The 23899-nt window shown below is 47.3% G+C and overlaps 1 pseudogene; it reads left to right on the forward strand.

Annotated features, from left to right (window-relative positions):
• LOC148152040 (uncharacterized) overlaps positions 1-21637 on the forward strand; it is a 42669-nt pseudogene extending 21032 nt beyond the window's left edge.
• Positions 21638-23899: the final 2262 nt, after the last annotated feature.

Raw genomic sequence — 23899 nt, forward strand, 5'->3', positions numbered from 1 at the left:
CCTGAAGATCCCATATAGCAGTTTATAAACAATTAAGTACTTCTGAAGTTTATACACTAATAATGGAGGAGATTTGCAAACAGTGAGATGTCATGAATACACATACAGGGAAGTGACGAGTTAGAGGTAATGTCACTGGACTAGAACATCAGAACGTCTAGAACACTGTGCTCGTGTTCTTAGGATCTGGGTTTGAATCCTGTCACGGCAGATGGTGAAATTTGAATTCAATAAAAAATCTGAAATAACGAGCTGGCTTAATGGTAACCACGTAATCACTGTCCATTGTTGTAAAAACCCATCTGCTTCACTAATGTCCTTCAGGGAGGAAAGTCTGCCGTTTTTACCTGATCTGTCCTACATGTGACTCCAGACCCACAGCAATGTGGTTTACTTTCATATGCCCTCTGGGCAATTAGAGATAATCAATAAGTGCTGGCCTTATGATGCCCATAGTTATGTCAAGGACTTCTTTAAAAATTCATTCACAGCATGTGGGGGTCAGTGGCCCCTTGAGAAAGTGGGGGTGAGCTGCCTTCTTGACCCGCTGCAGTCCATGTGCTGTAGGGTGACCCACAATGCCCTGAGGGAGGGAATTCCAGGATTCTGACCCAGCGACACTGAAGGAACGGCAATATATTTCCAAGTCAGGATGCTGAGAGGCTTGGAGGGGAACTTGCAGGGGGTGGTGTTCCCATGTACCTGCTGCCCTTGTCCTTCTAGATGGAAGTGGTGGTGGGTTTGGAAGGTGCTGTCTGAGAACCTTTGGAGAATTTATGCTCTGCATTTTAATGACAAGGTGGAGTACCAACAGGGGAGAAAAGAAATGGAAGCAAGTTCTACTCTCCAGGTCTCACTGCCTCGTTGGGCACCCAGCCTGTGTGCTCAAGGATCAGTCATGGGGGGGGAGGGGGGGGGGGGGGGGGATCAGGCAGAAAGCACACTCCCTGGAGTAGCGTCATTCCTGAACACAAGGACAGCTGATGATGATAATGATGGATGCTCGCTCACGTAGTTGATTTCGGTCTGAGGTTGACCGGGTGTTGATTATTGGGAAATAGTGGATGTGAGTATTGAGGTCAACGTTCATCCAGGACCATGTTGAACAATCTCCTTGTGGGCTATATACAAGGCCCACAGGTGACAGTATCTCAGCACACACACATACACACACACATACACATACACACACACACACACACATACACATACACACACACACACAGACACACATACATACACACACACATACACATACACACACAGACACACACACATACACATACACACACACATACACACACAGACACACACACACATACACACACAGACACACATACACACACACATACACATACACACACACACAGACACACACAGACACACACACATACACACACAGACACACATACACACACACATACACATACACACACACAGACACACACAGACACACACACATACACACACACACACATACACACATACACACACACACAGACACACACACATACACATACACGTACACATGCACACACATACACACACAGACACACACACACATACACACACACAGACACACATACACACACACATACACATACACATGCACACACACACATACACACACAGACACACACACACATACACACACAGACACACATACACACACACATACACATACACACACACACAGACACACACAGACACACACACACATACACACACAGACACACATACACACACACATACACATACACACACACAGACACACATACACATACACACACACAGACACACACACACATACACACACACAGACACACACACACACACATACACACACACGCACACACACAGACACACACACAGACACACACACAGACACACGCACAGACACACGCACAAGCTCACACACAGACACACATGCACACGCTCACTCACCCACTCATACAATCACACACACACTCTCTTTCTCACACACAGACACACACATTCAAACTCACACACACACACTCACTGTCTCATACATACACACGCTCACAGACACATAAACAAACATGGTCACAGACACACACAGACACACACGCTTTCTCACACACACACTCTCTCTCTCATACACACAAACACACACAGTCTCTCTCTCTCACACACACACACACTCTATCTCACACATAAGGACGGACACCTCAGCACCACACTCTACCGCAAACCCACAGACAACCTCACAATGCTACACTTCTCCAGCTTCCACCCAAAACATATTAAAACAGCCATTCCCTATGGACAAGCCCTATGCATACACCGGATCTGCTCAGATGAGGAGGAACGTGACGGACACCTGGAAATACTCAAGGATGCCCTCACAAGAACGGGGTACGATGCTCAACTCATCAACCACCAGTTCCGACGTGCCACAGCAAGGAACCATAATGACCTCCTCAGGAGACAGACACGTGCTGCAACTGACAGGGTACCCTCCGTTGTTCAGTACTTCCCAGGGGCTGAAAAATTATGCCATGTTCTTCATGACCTGCAACACATTATCAATGAGGATGAGCACCTCACCAAGACCTTCCCCACACCTCCACTACTTGCCTTTAAACAACCGCCAAACCTCAAACAGATCATTGTTCGTAGCAAACTGCCCGGCTCTCAGGACAACTCCATGCAACCCTGTCACGGTGGACGCTGCAAGACGTGTCAGATTGTGGACATAGATACCACTATTACGCGTGGGAACACCTTGTACATGGCAGGTACTCATGTGACTCAGCCAACGTTGTCTAACGTATACGTTGCAGGCAGGGATGCCCGGAGGCATGGTACATTGGGGAAACCGAGCAAAGGCTACAACAACGGATGAATGGGCACCGCACAACAATCAACAGACAGGAGGGTTCCCTCCCAGTTGGGGAACACTTCAGTGGCCCAGGACATTCAGCCTCGGACCTTCGGGTGACCATTCTCCAAGGTGGACTTCGGGACAGGCAGCAGAGGAAAGTGGCCGAGCAGAGGCTGATAGCTAAGTTCGGTACCCATAGGGAGGGCCTCAACAGGGACCTTGGGTTCATGTCACATTACAGGTGATCACCATTGCACTACACACACACACACAGATATTCCTACACACACACACTCTCACATACACACAGACACAGATACACAGACGTGCACACAGACACCCACACACACCCTTATAGACACACAGACTCCCACACATGCACCCCCTCACAGACTTAAGACACTCTGCACTCACTACACACACACACACACTTTCTCACACTCACAACCCCCACCCCAGCCAGACACACACACACACAGATAGACAAAGACCCACATGCACACATATATTTTGTGGGGTGAATTTGTACTTGCAGAGTTACATTGCACTTTGCTCAAAAACTGCATACATTCATGTAGAACTCTGAGCTCAAAAACTGCATGAATTTATGTAAAACTCTGTTATCTCACTTTTGAGATTAGAATCAATCTAAACATCAGGTCATAGTTAGAGAACACAGGGGGCTAACACCTTCAACATATTGTCTAGCTATCACCATTGTTAACAGCTAACCCGAGAATGCAACTTTAAAAAAAAGGGTTTTGTGATTTACACATGAAAGAAGTGAAACTATCACTGTATTCTAACAGATGAAAGGCTTAACATCAATCAATTCTTCAATGTATAATTTCAGTTACATCACACTGCAAATTTTTGCTATAAATTCTGTGCAACGATCGAGCCCTCCACAATCACCTGATGAAGGAGCGTCGCTCCGAAAGCTAGTGTGCTTCCAATTAAACCTGTTTGATTTTTAACTTTATCTCACACATACACATACACTCCACAAACACTCTCTCTCTCTCACACACACACAAATACACACACCCACGCACACACATACATACACATACACACACACACTCCACAAACATGCTCTCTCTCACATACACACACATACATACACATACACACATACACTCCACAAACACTCTCTCTCACACACACACATACACACACACATACACACACCCACGTACACATATACACACACACATACACACACTCCACAAACACACTCTCTCTCACACACACACACACACATACATACACATACACACACTCTCCACAAACACTCTCTCTCACACACACACATACACACACACATACACACACCCACGTACACACATACACACACACACTCCACAAATACTCTCTCTCTCACACACACACATACACACACTCACTCCAGAAACACTCTCTCTCTCTCACACACACACACACACACATACACACACACACTCCACAAACACTCTCTCTCTCACACACACACTCCACAAACACTCTCTCTCTCACACACACTCAACAAACACTCTCTCTCTCATCGTTGGATGCTGCCTGAATTGCTGTGCTCTTCCAGCACCACTGATCCAGACTCTCTCTCTCACACCCACACACACATACACACACACTCCACAAACACTCTCACTCTCTCTCACACACACATACACACACACTCCACAAACACACTCTCTCTCACACCCACACACATACACACACACATACATACACACACAGACACACACAAAAACACACACATACACACACACGCACACAGACACAGACACACACACATACACACACACAGACACACACATACACACACATATACACACACAGACACACACAGACACACACACATACACACACAGACACACACAGACACACACAAACACTCACACACAGTCTCTCTCACACACACACAGACACAGACACACAGTCTCACACACACATACACACACACACTCACACAGTCTCTCACACACACAGACACACACAGTCTCTCTCACACACACACAGACACACACAGTCTCACACACACATACACACAGACACACACAGTCTCTCTTACACACACACATACACATACATACACAGTCACACTCACACACAGTCTCTCTCACACACACAGACACACATACAGTCTCACACACATACATACACAGACACACACAGTCTCTCTCTCACACACACATATACACACACACATACACACACATACACCCACACGCACTCACACACATATACACACACACTCACACTCACACACATACATATACACTCACACTCACACACACACACTCACACACACACTCACACACACAGACAAACACACATATACGCACACACACAGACGCACACATACACACAGACACATACACACACACACTCACACACACACATACACACTCACACACACACACACAGACACACACGCACACACACATATACACACACTCACACACACAGGCACACACTCACACATACACACAGACTCACACACACAGTCATTCACACACACAGTCTCTCTCACACACACACCCACACACACTCACACACACAGTCTCTCACACACACTCAGACACACACACAATCCCTCACATACACACATACACACACAGTCTTTCTCACACACACACACAGACACACACACACACACATCAACACACACACTGAGACACACACATACACACATATACACACACTGAAACACACGCACACTCACATACACACATACATAGACACACACACATGCACACACACATACACACACACAGACACACGCACACTCACACACACACATACACAGACACACGCACACTCACACACACATACACAGACACACACACTGAGACACACACACTGAGACTCACACATACACACACATACACACACACAGACACAAACACACTCACAGACACATACACAGACACACACACACCAACACACACACTGAGACACACACATACACACATGCACACACACAGACACACGCACACTCACACACACACATCAACACACACACTGAGACACACACACACAAACACGCACACTCACATACACACATACACAAACACACACACATGCACACACACATACACACACATACAGACACACGCACACTCACACACACACAGGCACACACACACACTGAGACACACACATGCACACACACAGACACACACACACTCACACACACAGACACACGCACACTCACATACATACACAGACACACGCACACTCACATACACATACACAGACACACGCACACTCACATACACAGACACACGCACACTCACATACACACACACACATACACACGTGTCCATTCACCCATTAACTTGCTGTTTTCTTATTTATGTTGACTCCTGATTAAACAGGAATGTGGGAGTATGGCCTGTGAGGAGGGAGGGATGTGAGCAGTAGGTTCAGAAAGGCTGGGTTATCAGGAAGACAAAAGGCAGATGGAATTCAACACATCAAATGTGAGGGTTTCACCTTCACAGTGAAAACAGAAAGACAGAGTCTTTCTGGAAGACTGAAAGGCTGAGCTGGATTGAGATGTGGGTGTTCTTGAGAAAATAAATCACTGAAAGTTAATGTGCAGGTACAGTAAGCAATTAAAAAGGTAAATGGTATATTGGCATTTCCTAAAGGATTATTTGTGCTTAGGAGTAAAGATGTTGAATGCACTTCTGCTGAGATTTCACTTGAAGCATGGTGTGCAATGTAGCTGCCTTAAGGAAAGAAATATTCACCATAGCGGGACAGCAACATGGGTTCACTAAACGAATTCCTGGGATGGAGGGATTGTTTTGTGAGGAAATGTAAAACAGATTATACATATATTCTTCAGGAGTTTAGTGTGAGATTCGATTCAATGAGATCATGGCCAAATGTATAACCCTCAACTCTACTTTCTGCCTTTTCCCCATCACTTTATATCCTTACTCATTTCTCCATATGAGTATACTTAATGACCCACCGTCTGTGGTGAAGACTTCCTCAACATCACTCCCCTCTGAGAGAAGAAATTCCTCCTCATCTCTGTCTTAACAAACATTAAGGTATGGACTGCCCTCTGCTGGCAGTATGGGTCTTATTGTTTCAGCATTGAGTGGTGTTTCTGAGACCCTTGCCCAGAGAGAGTCCAGGCTGGACCACAGCTCCTTGGAGAGCACAGTGTGGAGGTGGGGGCTGGGGCTGGAGAGAGATCAGTGGGAGTGCATCCTGAGAACACAGCTGAGGGGAGACAGTGCTGTGGTGGGAATGTCGTCGGATAATATTCCAGAACTCCAGGCTAATGGCTGAGATGGTGAAGGGAAGGGGGAGTGAGACCCCATGGTAGAGGGTGAAATATGAATTCAATTCAAAAACAGTTGGAATCAAAAGTTAAAATTAATTAATTATTAATTTCCACAACCATATGACTCTATGACTGTTGTAAAAACCCATCTGGTTCACTAATGTCCTTTAGGGAGGGAATCTGCCATCCTTACCTGGTCTGGCCTACATGTGACTCCAGACCCACAGCAATATGGGCGACTCTTAACTGCCCTCTGGGAAATGAGGGACGGATGATAAATACAGACCCCAGACCATGACACCCACATCCCATGGTTGAACAAAAAGCACTCAGTCAGAGGGACATAGTGATTGTTCCTGCCTTACAGCCTTTGAACTCCAAATATCTTTGAGACTAGTTGGCCTCAGAATCTCAGTATGGTTACAGTGCAGAAGAAGGCCATTCAGCCCATCATGCCTGGAACAATCCCATTATCTAGTGCCAATCTCCTGTCCTTTCCCACATGTCCCAGCACATTACTTATATCCAAATAATCATCCAATGCCGATAAATAGCTTCAATTGCAACTACCTCCACTCCTTTTGCATTCCAAGTGGAAGTAGGAAGGAAGTCTGAGAAGCAACATACTCATCAGGGCAAGAACCATTTCAACAGACCCTGTGAACAGGGATCAATAACCTGTCTTTCCAATCTTTCCCTCCACCCATAAGACCCAGTTTTTGTTTGTATTTGTTTCTGTGAGTGTGTAAGGGGGTGTTTATAAGGGGGCTGCACGTTTAGCCAGTACAGGTATATGCCAGCAGTGCAGCATAGTTTTACTGTAGCTACAGTCTATTTCTTTGTGGTAAATAGTAATTAACGTTATGTGCAGAAACCTGGTTGGTGCCTCCTGTTGGTCTGGATCTAAAAGACAGGGAAATTGGTTAATTCCATATATTGTTAATAAGCTTCAGTGTGTGTACTGACTCTGGGAACAGTGGGTCTTACTTTCCAATGTGCTACCCCATTGACAGTCAACAGCTAGTACTGGAGGAACGTTCACATTCTTCATCCAGGTCATTCATATATTTTGTAAATAATTGTGCTTCCTGTTCTGATCCTTGTGGCACTCCACTAGTTACAGATGGCCATTCTGAAAATTGGGCAGCACAGTGGCTCAGTGGTTAGCCCTGCTGTCTCACAGCACCAGGGTCCCAGATTTGATACCAGCCTCAGGTGACTGTGTGGTGTTTGTACATTCTCCCCGTGTCTGCGTGGGTTTCCTCCGGGTGCTCCGGTTTCCTCCCACAGTCCAAAGATGTGCAGGTCAGGTGAATTGGCCATGCTAAATTGCCCGTAGTGTTAGGTGCATTAGTCAGAGGGGAAGTGGGTCTGTGTGGGTTACTCTTTGGAGGGTCGGTGTGGACTGGCTGGGCCGAAGGGCCTGTTTCCACATTGTAGGGAATCTAATCTAATATCCCCCTTATCCCAACTCTCTGTCTTCTATCAGTTAGCCAATCCTCTATCCATATTCATATTCTGCTTCCAACATCGTGCACTCTCATCTTATTAAGTTGCCTATCCAAATCGGTTACATCCACTGCTCTCCCTTCATTTATCCAGCTAGTTACCTCCGTAAAGAATTCCAGTAAATGTGTCAGGTGTGATTTCTCCTTTGTGAACCCACGCTGATCCTCTGCTTGCTCAGAGTCTGTGTTTCTCAATGCTCTGCTATTCCATCCTCTAGAATAGTTCCTAACATTTTCCCACTAACAGATGTTAAGCTACCTATTTTTCATCTGCTTCCCTTTTTAAATAAACCTTTGAAATTGAACATTTTCCAATCCTCTGGATAAAAAAGACCAAAGGATATCAGATGCGGGAAGTCAGTGTTTCTGAAGAAAGGTCACTGGACCTGAAACGTTAACTCTGATTTCTCTACACACATGCTGCCAAACCTGCTGAGAATTTCCAGCAATTTCTGTTTTTGTTTCCAACATTCAGGGAGCTTTCAAGAATCTGAGAATTCCTGGAAGATTACTCCCAGTGCATTCACTATCTCTGTAGCTAATTCCTCTCGGATCCAGGGGTGTATCCCATCAGATCCTGGGGACTTAGTGGCCTTTAGTCCCATTAGTTTCCTGAGCACTCTGTCTCCAGTAATAGTTATTGTATTTATTTCCTCCCTTTCCTCACTCCTTCACCACTTTGGGGCCGTTGAATATTTTATCATTTTGGAATACTGTTAGTGTCTTCCACTATGAAGACTGATGCAATTCCTCTGCCATTTCCTGATTCCTCATTATTATTTGTTCATCTTCATTCTCTAAGGGACTTATGTTCACTTTTTTGATTTGATTTGATTTATTATTGTCACATGTACCTAGGTACAGTGAAACTTTTGTTTTGCGTGCAGTACAGGTAGATCGTACCGTACAAAGTGCATTAGGGTGATAGAACAGAGCGAGGAATACAATGTAACAGCTGCAGAGAAGGTGCACAAACAGTGAGATTCAATTTGAAATTTGAGAGGCCCATTCAACAGCCCAATAAACAGCGGGGAAGAAGCTGTTCTTGAATCTGTTGATACATGTGTTTAAGCTTTTGTATCTTCTGCCCAATGGAAGAGGTTGGAAGAAGTTAGAGCTGGGGTGGGAGGGGTCTTTGATGACGTTGGCTGCCTTCCTGAGGCAGTGAGAGATGTCAATGAAAGGAAGCTTGGTTTTAGTGATGGTCTGGGCTGTGTTCACAACTCTGTGTACTTCCTTACAGTCCCAGGCAGAGCAGATGCCATACCAAGCCATGATGCATCCGGATAGAATGTTTTCTGTGGGGCACCTATAAAAATTGGTGAGGGTCATTGTGGACATGCTGAATTTCCTTAGCCTCCTGAGGAAGTAGAGATGTTGTTGCTCTTTCTTGACTGTCTCATCAATGTGGGTGATCCAGGACAGATTGTTGGTGATCATCACTCCGAGGAACTTGACATTCTCGACCATCTCCATCTCTGCTCCATTGTTGTAGATAGGGGCATGACCTCCACCTTGCTTCCTGAAGGAAATGATCAGCTCTTTAGTTTTGCTGACATTGAGGGAGGGATTGTTATCTTTACTCCAGGCCACCAAGCATTCTATCATTTTCCTGTATTCTGTCGCGTCCTTGTTTGATATTGGCCACAATGGTGCTATCGTCAGTGCACTTACAGATGGCGTTCTGTTGAAGTTAGGCCCCACAGTCGTGCATGTACACGGAGCACAGCAAGGGGCTGAGTGCACATCCCTGTGGGGCGCTGGTGTTGAGGATCGTTGTGGAGGAGGTGCTGGTGTCTATCCTCACTGATTGTGATCTTTTGGTCAGGAAGTTGAGGATCCACTTGCAGAAGGTACAGCAGAGACCCAGGTTTCTGAGTTTGGAGATTAGTTTGGTTGGGACTATAAGTTGAAGGTGGAGCAGCAGTCAGTTAGAAGGAGCCTGATGTAGGTATCATTGTTATCCAAATGTTTCATGGATCAGTGTAGGGCTTGGGAGATGGTGTCTGCCACAGATCTGTTGTGCCAGTAGACAAACTGTAAGGCAGGCTGGGAGGTTAAAGTTGATATGAGGGGTGACTAACCTCTCAAAGCAGTTTGCAGTTAAGGAGGTCAGAGCCACCAGGCGGCAATCATTGTGGCATGTTACATGTGTTTTCTTTGGTACCAGGATGATGGTGGTCTACTTGAAGTAGGTGGGGACTTTAGATTATATCAAGTGGTGGTTGAAGATATCAGAGAATGCTCCTGCCAGCTGGTCCATACAGGATCTGCGATTGGGGAATTCTGTCTGGGCCTGTCACTTTCTGTCGGTTCCCTGTCTCTCTTTACACTCTTCCAAAAAGACCTTGCTGTCCATCTTGATAGTTTATCGCTCCCACTTTAGTTATTTTTTGTTCATCTTTCTGAGTGAGAGCTGTCAGGTCTGAGAGGTCATGAACCCTCGATGTGTGCAGGAAACGCTCCCAGTAGCAGCACCTCCGGCTCCAAGTTTCAGACAGCAAGCAGCAGCTGGAGGTAATCCTGTGGCACATGTATCAGAGTTGTGAGAGTTATGTGATCAGCACATTTACTGAGGTGGTCCCAGTGCTGTGTGCTAGAGAATACGGAAATAGAAGAATAGGGCTGGTGAACGTGTGACTTAAGAGTTGGAGCAGGAAGAGAGTGTTTGAGTGTTCTGGGATCATTGGGCCTGTTTCTGTGGAAGGTGGGGTCTTACCTGAAGCAGAATGGGACCTACATCCTTGCAGGTGATGTGCTAGTGCTTCTGGGAGGAGCTTGACTAGTTTGGCAGAGGGAGGGGACATAGAGCTTTAGTCTAATAGGGCCACAGGATAACACAGTAAAAGACCCAGGACAGAGAGAGTTTGGCAACATTTCAATTCAAGGGCGTACGGCCAGGCTGGATTGCCTCTACCTTAATTCTAGTAGTATTATTGGTAAGAGACTTGGGTTAAGAGCACAGATTGACACATGGAATTGTGATAATGTTGCTCTCACAGAGATGTGGTTGAAGGAGAGGCAGGATGAGCAACGGAACATTCCAGGGTATAGGATCATCAGGCAGGAGAGGGGAGGTGGTAAAAAAATTGAATTGAATTTGCTTTATTGAGGAGGTGATGTTGCAATATTAATTAAGGAGTCAGTTACTACAGTAAGGAGGGATAATATCTTGGAGGTCTTCAAATGAGGCTTTGTGGGTAGAACTTGAAAATAAAAAGGAGGAAGTTACATTCCTGGTAATGTATTATAGACCCCAAACAGTCAGTGGGCAATCGAGGAACAGATATATAGATAATTCATTGACATATGTAAAAACAAGGGGAACAGTTTTATACACAGGAATAGCAAGGCAAACCAATCCTCCTCACTATCACGAGATTTACAATGCAATGAAACATTAAAGCATTGGATGACCTTCCAACCTGTTTAGTTGTTCTTAACCAGACTTTATGCATAACAAGTCTTGGACATCTTGTTTGTAACTTAAACAAAAATGACCAATTTACTATTAATAATATAATTTTAGCAGAACGCAGATAAACTACAAGGCAATTTGCAAACAAAGCCCAACCTTTTTTGAGTATAAATACTCCCTCATAACCAGATAGATATGGTTAAGAGATAAATGGGAGGGGGCTGGGGTTGGGCAAAGGTAGCCAAGAATGTGATTGGTAGATGAAGGTGGGGGGGGAAGGTGATAGGTCGGAGAGGAGGGTGGAGCGGATAGATGGGAAAGGTGACGGAAAGGTCAGGAGGGTGGTGCGAGTTGGAGGCTTGGGACTGGGATAATGTGGGGGGAGGGGAAATGAGGAAACTGGTGAAATCCACATTGATCCCGTGTGGTTGGAGGGTCCCAAGTTGGAATATGAGACGTTCTTCCTCCAGGTGTCGGGTGCTAACGGTTTGGCGATGGAGGAGGCCCAAGACCTGCATGTCCCTGGTGGAGTGGGAGGGGGTGTTGAAGTGTTCAGCCATGGGGCAGTGGGGTTAGTTAGTGCGGGTGTCCCAGAGAAACGATCCGCAAGTTGGCGTTCAGTCTCCCCAATGTAGAGGAGACCACATCAGGTGCAACGGATATACTAGATGACATTGGTGGAGGTACAGGTGCATCTCTGTCGGATGTGGAAGGGTCCTTTGTGGGTTGATTCGCCGGCTCCTCGGATGCTGCCTGACCTGATTGGCTTGCCAGGACTAGTCCCCCCTTGATTGACCAATTCAATGTCCAACCAGCTTGCTCGTCCCTCCTTGATTGACCAATTCAATGTCCAACCAGCTGCTAGTCCCTCCTTGATTGACCAATTCAATGTCCAACCAGCTGCTAGTCCCTGAGCATGTCAATGCTGGTTGTCCACAGTGATCTAATAGCTGCATTATCTTTCTCGTTCCCAACACAAATCTTTGTCATTTGTTCTCATGTCTTTTTCAAAACAAGCTATTGTTCAAAGTTCAAAGTTCAATTTCAACTCACAGTTCCAACTAAAAAATGAGAAAATAGGAAGAAAATTAGTGACGGTCTTTGTTACATTGTATGTTTTTTTCTCCATTCTAGACTCCTTCTTCCTCACAGGGATATGTCTTTGCTCTGAGCCATGAACTATTTTTAAGAAGTCTGCCATCATTCCTCAAACACTTTTGCTGCCGAACTCCTTCCCCAGTCCCCTTCAGCCAGCTCTGCCCTGATTCCTTTGTAATTATCCTGATTTAAGTTCAGATCAGCTGTTTGAGACCAAGTTCCTCCCTCTCAAACTGAATGCTAAATTCCATCATGTTATCTATGGATATGTACAAATGCATGAAATGTAAGGAATAAATCAAATAGGCTGCAGGCACAAACTCAAATTGGGGATTATGATATAATAGTCATTATTGAGACGTGGCTGCAGGATGATCAGGATTGAGAACTAATGATTATAAGGTTTACAGACAGACAGGGCAAATGGTGAGGAAGAGAGTATGATGCTGGAAAAGCACAGTAGATCAGGCAGCATCTGAGGAGCAGGAGAATCAACGTTTCTCCTGCTCCTCAGATGCTGCCTGACGTGCTGTGCTTTTCCAATATCACACACTCGACTCTGATGTCCAGCATCTGCAGTCCTCACTTTGTCCCAAATTGTGAGGAAGTGGAGTAGCCCTACTGATTAGAAACAGAATGAGGGCATCACTGGCATTTATTGCCCATCCCTAATTGCCCTGAGGGGAGTTAAGAGTCACCCACATTGCCGTGGGTCTGGAGTCACATGTAGGCCAGACCAGGTAAGGACAGGAGTTTACCTCCCTGAAGGACATTAGTGACCGAGAAGGATTTTTTCCTGACAATCGATATCGTTAGATTCTAATTTCCATAAAGTTCTTGGATTCAAATTCCACCATTGGGCATGCCGAGATTCGACCCCAGGGCGCCAGAACATTATCTGGGTCTCTGGATTAATAATTAATACCACTAGGCCATCACCTCCTTGACAATATAATGAGGATATAATGAGGGGAAAGCATTCACTGGAGGTCATATCGATGGAACTGAGGAATACTAAAGGACCTGGAACTGTCATAGGTATTGTGTACAGACCTCCTACCAGCACTCTGAAGTGTATAAATGCAGAAATTAGGCACGTCATAGAGTCATAGAGATGTGCAGCATAGAAACAGACCCTTTGGTCCAACCCGTCCATGCCGACCAGATATTCCAACCCAATCTAGTCCCACCTGCCAGCACCCGGCCCATATCCCTCCAAACCCTTCCTATTCATATACCCATCCAAATGCCTCTTAAATGCTGTAATTGTACCAGCCTCCGCCACTTCCTCATTCCATACATGTACCATACTCTGAATGAAAAAGTAGCCCCTTAGGTCCCTTTTATATCTTGCCCCTCCCACCCTAAACCTATGCCCTCTAGTTCTGGATTCCCCGACCCCAGGGAAAAGACTTTGTCTATTTATCCTATCCATGCCCCTCATAATTTTGTAAACCTCTATAAGGTCACCCCTCAGCCTCTGACACTCCAGGGAAAACAGCCCCAGCCTGTTCAGCCTCTCCCTGTAGCTCAGATTCTCCAACCCTGGCAACGTCCTAATAAGTCTTTTCTGAACCCTTTCAATTTTGACAACATCTTTCTGATAGGAAGACCAGAATTGCACACAATATTCCAACAGTGGCCTAACCAATGTCGTATAACAGCCACAACATGACCTCCCAACTCCCGTATACAATACTCGGACCAATAAAGGAAAGCATACCAAACGCCTTCTTCACTCTCCTAAGTACCTACAACTCTACTTTCAAGGAGCTATGAACCTGCACTCCAAGGTCTCTTTGTGCAGCACACTCCCTCGGACCTTACAATTAAGTGTATAGACAGAGTAGTGCTAAAGGGGGATTTTCACTTTAACATAAATTGGGAGAGCCATATTAGAATCACCTGTCAGAACCATAGGAAATTTCTGGAGTGTGTCTGGGATAAAATAGAATACAATACAGCACAGGAACAGGCCCTTTGGCCCATCAAGCCTGCGCTGATTTCTAATCCTTATTTCGACCCACAAGTTATTGCCCATGTGCAGTTTCTATCCCTCTGTTCACCTCCCATTCACATGTCTGTCAAGATACACTTTAAACATTGCTCAAGTATCTGCGTCCACCTCCTCCAATGGCAGTGCATTCCAGGCACCCATCTCCTCCAATGGCAGTGCTTTCCAGGCCCCACCTCCTCCAATGGCAGTGCCTTCCAGGCACCCATCTCCTCCAATGGTAGTGCGTACCAGGCACAGACGTCCTCCAATGGCAGTGCCTTCCAGGCACCCACCTCCTCCAGTGCCAGTGGGTTCCAGGCCCCACCTCCTCCAATGGCAGTGGGTTCCAAGCACCCACCACCCTCTACGTGACCATTTTCCTCACATTTCTCCCCTAAACTTTCCCCGTCATACCTTGAACTTGTGTCCTCTTGTTGGCCTTTCAACCCTGGGAAAAAGCCTCTGACTATCCACCCTGTCTATGCTTCCCATAATTTTGTAAACCTCTAACAGGTCTCCACCTCAGCCTTCATCTTTCCAGTGCAAACAACCCGAGTTTATCCAACCTCTCCTCATACCTAAAACTCTCCAGATCAGGCAACACCCTGTGTGAAACATCTCCGCACTCTCTCCAAAGCATCCACATTGTTCTGGTAATGTGTTGACCAGAACTGTACACAATGCTCCGAATGTGACTTAACCAAAGGTTTATACAGCTGTGACATATCTTGCCAGCTTTTATAAAACTGAAAGAACTGTGGATGCTGTAAATCAGAAACAAAAACAGAAGTTGCTGGAAAAGCCCAGAGGCCACCCAACCCAACCAACCAACCCAACCACCCTGTAGCACAGCATTTCAACTCCCCCTCCCACTCCACCGAGGATATGCAGGTCATTGGACTCATCCACCGCCAAACCACAACAACGCGACGGTCGGAGGAGGAGCGTCTTATCTTCCGACTGGGAACCCTCCAACCACAGGGGATGAACTTGGACTTCACCAGTTTCTTCATCCCCCCTCCCCCCACCTTGTCTCAGCCGAATCCCTCCAGCCCGGCACCGCCTTCCTGACCTGCAGTCTTCTTCTTGACCTCTCCGCCTCCATCCTACTCCGACCTATCACCCTCACCTTGACCTCTTTCCACCTATCACATTTCCAACGCCCCTCCTCCAAGTCCCTCCTCCCTACCTTTTATCTTCTCCTGCTGAACACTCTCTGCTCATTCCTGAAGAAGGGCCTGTGCCCGAAACGTTGAATCTCCTGTTCCCTGGATGCTGCCTGACCTGCTGTGCTGTTCCAGCAATAAAGTTTCAACTTCTCTTCACAGATGCCTTCAGACCTGCTGAGCTTTTCCAGCAACTTTTGTTTTTGTTGCTAACTTTTATAATTGATGCTGTTGAAACTTTATTGCTGGAACAGCACAGCAGGTCAGGCAGCATCCAGGGAACAGGAGATTCGACGTTTCGGGCACAGGCCCTTCTTCAGGAATGAGCAGAGAGTGTTCAGCAGGAGAAGATAAAAGGTAGGGAGGAGGGACTTGGAGGAGGGGCGTTGGAAATGTGATAGGTGGAAAGAGGTCAAGGTGAGGGTGATAGGTCGGAGTAGGGTGGAGGCGGAGAGGTCAAGAAGAAGACTGCAGGTCAGGAAGGCGGTGCCGGGCTGGAAGGATCCGGCTGAGACAAGGTGGGGGGAGGGGGGATGAAGAAACTGGTGAAGTCCAAGTTCATCCCCTGCGGTTGGAGGGTTCCCAGTCGGAAGATAAGACGCTCCTCCTCCGACCGTCGGGTTGTTGTGGTTTGGCGGTGGATGAGTCCAATGACCTGCATATCCTCGGTGGAGTGGGAGGGGGAGTTGAAATGCTGTGCCACAGGTTGGTTGGGTTGGTTCGTCCGGGTGGCCCAGAGGTGCTCCCTGAATCGCTCCGCAAGTAGGCGGCCTGTCTCCCCAATATAGAGGAGGCCACACCGGCTGCAGCGGATGCAGTAGATGATGTGGGTGGAGGTGCAGGTGAATCTGTGGCGGATATGGAAGTTTCCCTTGGGGCCTTGGAGAGAAGTGAGGGGGGAGGTGTGGGTGCAAGTGTTGCACCTCCTGCGGTTGCAAGGGAAGGTGCCGGGAGTGGTGGTTGGGTCGGTGGGGGGTGTGGATCTGACAAGGGAGTCGCGGAGGGAGTGGTCTCTACGGAAAGCTGATAGGGGAGGGGAGGGAAATATATCCTTGGTGCTGGGGTCTGTTTGGAGGTGGCGGAAGTGACGGCGGATGATGCGCTGTACATGGAGATTGGTGGGGTGGTAGGTGAGGACCAGTGGGGTTCTGTCCTGGTGGCGGTTGGAGGGGCGGGGCTCAAGGGCGGAGGAGCGGGAAGTGGAGGAGATGCGGTGGAGGGCACCGTCGACCACGTCGGGGGGGGAAATTGCGGTCCTTGAAGAAGGAGGCCATCTGTGTTGTACGTATTTTGAACTGGTCCTCCTGGGAGCAGATGCGGCGGAGACGAAGGAATTGGGAGAATGGGATGGCGTTTTTACAGGGGGCAGGATGGGAGGAGGTGTAGTCCAGGTAGCTGTGGGAGTCGGTAGGTTTGTAGTAGATGTCCGTGTTGATTCGGTCGCCTGAGATAGAAACAGAAAGGTCTAGGAAGGGGAGGGAGGAGTCCGAGACTGTCCAGGTGAATTTGAGGTCGGGGTGGAAGGTGTTGGTGTAGTGGATGAATTGTTTAACCTCCTCGTGGGAGCACGAGGCGGCGCCGATACAGTCATCAATGTAGCGAAGAAAAAGATGGGGGGTGGGGCCAGTGTAGTTGCGGAAGATGGATTGTTCCACATACCCTACGAAGAGGCAGGCATAGCTGGGGCCCATGCGGGTGCCCATGGCTACTCCTTTTGTTTGGAGAAAGTGGGAGGATTGGAAAGAAAAGTTGTTCAGGGTGAGGACCAGTTCGGTCAGTCGAAGGAGGGTGTCGGTGGAAGGGTACTGGGTGGTACGGCGGGAAAGGAAGAAGCGGAGTGCTTTGAGTCCTTCGTGATGGGGGATGGAGGTGTACACACCCTCCTTCGACTGACCGAACTGGTCCTCACCCTGAACAACTTTTCTTTCCAATCCTCCCACTTTCTCCAAACAAAAGGAGTAGCCATGGGCACCCGCATGGGCCCCAGCTATGCCTGCCTCTTCGTAGGGTATGTGGAACAATCCATCTTCCGCAACTACACTGGCCCCACCCCCCATCTTTTTCTTCGCTACATTGATGACTGTATCGGCGCTACCTCGTGCTCCCACGAGGAGGTTAAACAGTTCATCCACTACACCAACACCTTCCACCCCGACCTCAAATTCACCTGGACAGTCTCGGACTCCTCCCTCCCCTTCCTAGACCTTTCTGTTTCTATCTCAGGCGACCGAATCAACACGGACATCTACTACAAACCTACCGACTCCCACAGCTACCTGGACTACACCTCCTCCCATCCTGCCCCCTGTAAAAACGCCATCCCATTCTCCCAATTCCTTCGTCTCCGCCGCATCTGCTCCCAGGAGGACCAGTTCAAAATACGTACAACACAGATGGCCTCCTTCTTCAAGGACCGCAATTTCCCCCCCGACGTGGTCGACGGTGCCCTCCACCGCATCTCCTCCACTTCCCGCTCCTCCGCCCTTGAGCCCCGCCCCTCCAACCGCCACCAGGACAGAACCCCACTGGTCCTCACCTACCACCCCACCAATCTCCATGTACAGCGCATCATCCGCCGTCACTTCCGCCACCTCCAAACAGACCCCAGCACCAAGGATATATTTCCCTCCCCTCCCCTATCAGCTTTCCGTAGAGACCACTCCCTCCGCGACTCCCTTGTCAGATCCACACCCCCCACCGACCCAACCACCACTCCCGGCACCTTCCCTTGCAACCGCAGGAGGTGCAACACTTGCACCCACACCTCCCCCCTCACTTCTCTCCAAGGCCCCAAGGGAAACTTCCATATCCGCCACAGATTCACCTGCACCTCCACCCACATCATCTACTGCATCCGCTGCAGCCGGTGTGGCCTCCTCTATATTGGGGAGACAGGCCGCCTACTTGCGGAGCGATTCAGGGAGCACCTCTGGGCCACCCGGACGAACCAACCCAACCAACCTGTGGCACAGCATTTCAACTCCCCCTCCCACTCCACCGAGGATATGCAGGTCATTGGACTCATCCACCGCCAAACCACAACAACCCGACGGTCGGAGGAGGAGCGTCTTATCTTCCGACTGGGAACCCTCCAACCGCAGGGGATGAACTTGGACTTCACCAGTTTCTTCATCCCCCCTCCCCCCACCTTGTCTCAGCCGGATCCTTCCAGCCCGGCACCGCCTTCCTGACCTGCAGTCTTCTTCTTGACCTCTCCGCCTCCACCCTACTCCGACCTATCACCCTCACCTTGACCTCTTTCCACCTATCACATTTCCAACGCCCCTCCTCCAAGTCCCTCCTCCCTACCTTTTATCTTCTCCTGCTGAACACTCTCTGCTCATTCCTGAAGAAGGGCCTGTGCCCGAAACGTCGAATCTCCTGTTCCCTGGATGCTGCCTGACCTGCTGTGCTGTTCCAGCAATAAAGTTTCAACTTTGATCTCCAGCATCTGCAGACCTCACTTTCTCCTTTATAATTGATGCGCCAGCCAATGAAGTCAAGCATGCTGTATGCCTTCTTGACCACCATATCCACCTGTGTTGCCACTTTCAGGAACCTGTGGACCTGTATGCCTGGATCCCTCTGTACATCAATGCTCCTAAGAGTTCTGTCATTTATTGTATAAGTCGCACCTGAATTTGTTCTTCCAAAATGCATCACCTTGTTTTTGTCCAGAATAAACTCCATCTGCTATTTCCCCAACCAAATCTAGTTGGATCATATTGTACTCACAAGCGGTCCTGAAAACATTCGATTAATTCCTCATTGTAGTTTCCCTTGCCATACTGACTATCCCAATCTTCCTGATGATGAAAGTCACCCATGATTAATGTACTGCCTTTGTTACATGCCCTCACTATCTCCTGGTTTATTCTCTCTCCCACACTATAGCTCCTGTTACTGGGCCGATAGACTATCCTGAGCAGTGTTTCTATTCCGTTTTTATTTCTTGAGATTTATTGTTTGAGATTTGGCGGTTGTTTAAAGGCAAGCAGTGGACGTGTGGGGAAGGTGTTGGTGAGGTGCTCATCCTCATTGATAATGTGCTGTAGGCTGCGAAGAACATGGCGTAGATTTTTAGCTCCTGGGAAGTGCTGAACAAGGAAGGGTGCCCTGTCGGTTGAAGCACGTATCTGTCTCCTGGGGAGGTAATTACGGTTCCTTCCTGTGGCACGTCGGAACTGGCGGTCGATGAGTTGAGCATCGTACCCCGTTTTATGAGGGCATCCCTGAGTACATGCAGGTGCCCGTCACGTTCCTCCTCATCTGAGCAGATCCGGTGTATGTGTAGGGCTTGTCCATAGGGGATGGCTGTTTAAATATGTTTTGAGTGGAAGCTGGAGAAGTGTAGCATTGTGAAGTTGTCTGTGGGTTTGCGGTAGAGGTGGTGCTGAGGTGTCCATCCTTGATGGAGATGCACGTGTCCAAGAATGAGACAGATAGGTGAGAGTAGTCCATGGTGAGTTTGATGGTGGGATGAAACTTGTTGATGTCACTGTGTAGTTTTATCAGTGACTCCTCGCCATGGGTCCAGAGGAAGAAAATGTCGTCAATGTACCTGGTGTACAATGTTGGTTGGAGATCCTGCATAAAGATGAAGTCTTGTTCGAACCTGTGCATGAAGATGTTGGCATATTGGGGTGCAAATTTAGTCCCAATGGCTGTTCCGTGTGTCTGGATGAAGAACTGATTGTCAATGGTGATCGAAGATAAAACGGATGAGTTGTAGGATGGTGTTTGGAGATTGGCAGTTGTTGGTGTTGAGGACTGAGGCTGTTGCCACGATGCCATCATTGTGGGGGGTGCTGGTGTAGAGTGCGGAAACGTCCATTGTGACAAGGAATGTTTCTGGTTCGACTGGTCCGTGGGTGCTGAGTTTCTGTAAGAAATCCGTAGTGTTGCGACAGAAGCTGGTCATCTACTGTACAATAGGTTTCAAGATCAAGGCTGAAATCAAGAAAGACAAGAAGGAGAAAGACAACAAGATGGCCGGGTCAAAACAGCAGCCCAAGAAGGAATCTCAGAAGGACAGGAAGGTGCCCGTAACATCCAGCGATGTAAAACCAGAGTCCCAAGCTGCCATGACCTCGAGAAAAGGTGTCAGAAGGGTTGGCAGGAAGCCTGAGCAGCAGCAGTCTCAAGGTGAAGGGAAACCTGGTGAAAGGAGGCCAGACAGAAGACCACCACCTCGTGAACGACGCTTTGATAGACCTATTGAAGAAAAAGCTGATGGGGGTGAATTCTCCTCCGAAAAGTATGTGCAAAATGTCCTGAAGGTGGTTCAATATGGTTTGTAGAAGGAGATCTATTACTGTTGCAGGTTGACCTTTCAATTAGAGTATTCTTAAATTAATTTAATTGGATATATTTTTGTGTGCCATGGATGGTTAAGAATCATTTATTTATGCAAAATAATATACTTTTACCTCATTTAGTGAGACAAAAACTTCAAATTTTTCAACTTATGCTTGGTTGTACCAAATGTATAATACAGTTGATGAGATCAAGTAGTTCTTGTGATGTTCTTTTTGTTACATTTGCTTCCAAAATCTGCTGGAGACGAGGGGAACACAGTGTTTCAGTGGTTAGCACTGCAGGGTCTAAATATTTCTTAAATAACAAGATTGTACGCGCTTTCACCCTTGAGCCTGCACCATCATACAATATCTGATTTGATCTTAGCTCAATTACCCTTTCCAGCCCAAACTTGCCACTGGCGGCATGGTGGCTCAGTGGTTAGCACTATTGCCTCACAGCGTCAGAGACTCAGGTTTGATTCCAACCTCGGGTGACTGTCTGTGTGGAGTTTGCACATTCTCCCAGTGTCTGCATGGGTTTCCTCCGGGTGCTCCAGTTTCCACCCACAATCCAAAGATGTGCAGGTCAGGGTGAATTGGCCATGCTACATTGCTCATTGTGTTAGGTGCATTAGTCAGAGGGAGATGGGTCTGGTTGGGTTGCTCTTCGGAAAGTCAGTGTGGACTCGTTGGGCCAAAGGGCTTGTTTCCACACTGTAGAAACTCTAAAAAAAAAGATACCTTCAACATAGCCAGAGAGATTCTCACACAGGGTCCCATTGCCCGACACGATGGGACGTCCCGGTGTGTTGGCTTTGTTCACCTTTGGAAGGCAGTAGAAGTCGCCTACACGAGAAGTACGTGGGATGAGGGCGAGTAGGGAACTCTGAAGGACTGGATCCAAAGTCCTGATCAATGTACTTTGCTCAAAAACTGCATGAATCCATGTCAGACTTTGTTAACTCACTTTTTAGATTAGAATCAGTCTAAACATTATAGACAGGGAACACAGGGGGCTAACACCTTCAACATCTTATCTGGCTGACACCAATTGTTACAGTTAACCTGAGAATGTAATTTTTTATATAAAAAAGTTTTGTGATTACATATGAAAGAAGTGAAACTATCATGATATTCGAACAGTTGAGAGATTTAACAAACAATCAAGGTATTTTTCAATGTATAATTTCAGTTACATCACACTGTAAACTTTTGCTATAAATTCTGTGTCTTACAACTGTGTCCTCCACAACCACCTGATGAAGGAGCAGCACTCTGAAAGCTAGTGCTTCCAAATAAACCTCTTGGACTATAACCTGGTGTTGTGTGATTTTGAACTTTGTCCACCCCAGTCCAACACCGGCATCTCCAAATCATGACTACATTTATTTTGTTCCAAATATTACATACATTCAAGTAAAGCCCATTTAATGAAGCTTTGTCTTGGCAAATTGCCCTGGTCTGACCCTATTTCCTGCTGTACTGATATCCTACTCAGCAATCAGCCTTTTTCCCTGCACTGGTAGGGGTTAATGACATCTCTCTGGGGATCAGCTCCCCCACTCTGCTCTCACTCTGAGAGTTTCCTGATTACACTGAATCCCTGTTAAAGCAGTTTGGTTATCCTTCGCCCTGAATTCCCACTTCAACCTGATTTCCAACAATATATCCACTCAACTTTCTTCAGAACCGAAAGGTGTTGGAAACTGTTTTTTTTAAATACTTTGGACAAAAGTAGAGAATGAACAGGAAAGCTGAGGTAGATGTGCAGTAAAGCTTGGAACACAACACTTACAACTACAATAACCATGACAGTAAATACAGATCTAATACAGAAGAGGTGGAGAAAGAGAGGTTAAACAGGTGGAAATGATGGTGTGAATGAGAGAGAATGGGTCCTCTGTGCTTCAGACAAAGTAAACAAGACACAAATACAACACAGCTCAGTGTGGAGCGGGGAGGGCGTGACAGAATGTAAGAAAACTGGAAAACAGACTTAAAGCCGTAGGTTTCTAGTCATTCAACATAATGTTGAGGCCTGCTGCACTGTCAGAGGGTCAGCGCTGAGGGAGTGCTGCACTGTCAGAGGGTCAGTGCTGGGGAGTGCCGCACTGTCGGAGGGTCAGTGCTGAGGGAGTGCTGCACTGTCAGAGGGTCAGTGTGGAGGGAGTGCCGCACTGTCAGAGGGTCAGTGCTGAGAGAGTGCTGCACTGTCAGAGGGTCAGTGCGGAGGGAGTGCTGCACTTTCAGAGGGTCAGTGCT

Source organism: Chiloscyllium plagiosum, unplaced genomic scaffold (assembly GCF_037043375.1).
Source record: "Chiloscyllium plagiosum isolate Xiang-an unplaced genomic scaffold, Cpla_swu_hap1 HiC_scaffold_2, whole genome shotgun sequence".
Lineage (NCBI taxonomy): Eukaryota > Metazoa > Chordata > Chondrichthyes > Orectolobiformes > Hemiscylliidae > Chiloscyllium > Chiloscyllium plagiosum.